Source organism: Propithecus coquereli, unplaced genomic scaffold, assembly GCF_000956105.1.
Source record: "Propithecus coquereli isolate 6110/MARCELLA unplaced genomic scaffold, Pcoq_1.0 Scaffold5, whole genome shotgun sequence".
NCBI lineage: Eukaryota > Metazoa > Chordata > Mammalia > Primates > Indriidae > Propithecus > Propithecus coquereli.
In genome coordinates this window covers 3,270,123-3,272,126 of record NW_012150840.1, presented here as the reverse complement: position 1 = coordinate 3,272,126, position 2,004 = coordinate 3,270,123, and positions in this window count along the sequence as shown.

Genomic DNA, 2,004 nt, shown 5'->3' with positions numbered 1-2,004 from the left:
AAAAAAGAATGAATGGGAAGTTAAGGTTAAAAGTCAATAGCTAGCCTATAAACTCTCTTTGGGATATGTTTACAGGCAGAGTTGTTCTGGAAGGTACTATGCCTGAGAGAGGGGGCTGGAATCATTACTGAAGGGTGGTCATACTACAGTTCGGGTATAAATGTGTGCATCCTCACCATCTTCAGAAGCATTCTTTCAATACCACAATCTTGCTTTTGGCTAAAAATACCACCCAAATTCTCCCAGATGACATCTAACTCTAAATCCAGAGCCATTACTGGGTCTTCTTTCCAGGATGATAAGACAAAAGTGTATAAAGCAACAGTCCAGTAGTAAGTAAAGAAATACAAAAGTTTCCTCAGATGAAACCAAATTCATTGTGCAATAGGCACGTGAGAGCAGCAATCATTTCAGCCATCTGTCTGAAAGGCATTTACACCCTTAGAGCAAATTCAAAGAAGGAAAACGAACAAGGTTTGGGCCCATGCCCGGGGTTCTTTTCTTCTAAATACAGAAATAAATATTTAAGTCCCTGGTGCATTTGTCCTGCTGTCCAGGTTGCCTCCCCACAACTTGACTGTTTCATATCCCCCTGCAGAAAACTCTTTCTCTCTATGCCAACTGCATCAATTCAATTCCATTCAATTATGAAGGGATCCAGGAAAGTGGACATAATTCAAATCAGAGACAGTGAACTACTTAGCGTTTTAGATTTTTTTCCAGTTCCTAATGGCTTATCAACTACAGCAGAGTGAAGTGTTTTTGTAGTTGGCTCATTTTGAAAGCTAAACAAAGACAACAGTTGTTGGTTTATTTAGGTCTCTTAATTATTTAGTATCAACAGAGAAAATTTCCTTGGGGAGTTAGACATGAAAAGGAGTTTAGCCTACGTGTGTTTTATAAGAATAGGGCAATCAGGATAAAGTCCCATTGTAAGGAGACAGTTTTCCTATTCATAGACACCACAAATAGTAAGGCCTTGCCCTGGAAGGGCCTGGTTTCCGTGGTGACATCACGTTGACATTTGAGCCACAGCAGCCTTTGGTGGCAAGGTTAGACACCTTAAGGATTCTGCTCTCTCCTGACAGGCTGCAGCTGTCTAGGGACCAAAGAGCATGACCCTGGAGCACTGTGGGGTAAACTTTCCCAGGAGAAAGACCGGACTTCCTGCCAGTGAGGTCGAGTGAGGATGAAGGAGTTTTAATTTGATAATGAAAAAATTGTGACCTATTTAGTATCACAAACTGACAAAAAAAAAAATTGGTGAGGAAATATGAGGCATACAGATAGAACTTTTGTGTTTGGCTTTCTCACAAACTAGGGAAATACTAGGATGACCATAATTGGTCAAAGGGGTACTGTATTCTACTTCTATGTATGAACTAGTGACAGTTTATTTCATGTATCTTCTTTTACCGTGAGGGGCATAATGATAATTCTGTATAATTTTTACACAGCACTGTTTACAAACATTTCTAATTATAAAATCCAGGCATCACCTGTAAAAATGCCTTCCAGATAAGTAAACGTTTGGGGGTGGTTCTCACACTGTGGAACACACGGATTCTAAGAACACTACCACAATGTGAAGAAATGACTGGGGGATTTGACCAAGGCTTTATGATGATTTGTCCTGGTGGAGCTTACCACGACTACTAATCAATTTTAGCTAGAGCAGTCGGATCAGAAATGGAAGCCATTGGCCAGGAATAGGGTGGGGAAGTATATAGGGGAAGGAAAACAGAAAAAAGAGATAAAAAAAATCCTTTTGTTGTGGCAGATCTTTGTTTTGAGGTTAAAACTTGATTGTATTTTCTACCATCAACTCACCAACTCCACAATATTTAAGTTTCTCAAAGTGGCTTCAAATTCTCATGCAGAGTCCAAGCATGCTGACAGAGCACCTTGAGGCACTCACCTTTTCTTTCACTTCTTAATAGTAATAGATAAAGAAGCCCATTCGCCTGCAATTTGGAGTTCCTGTGTGTGTGTGTGTGTGTGTGT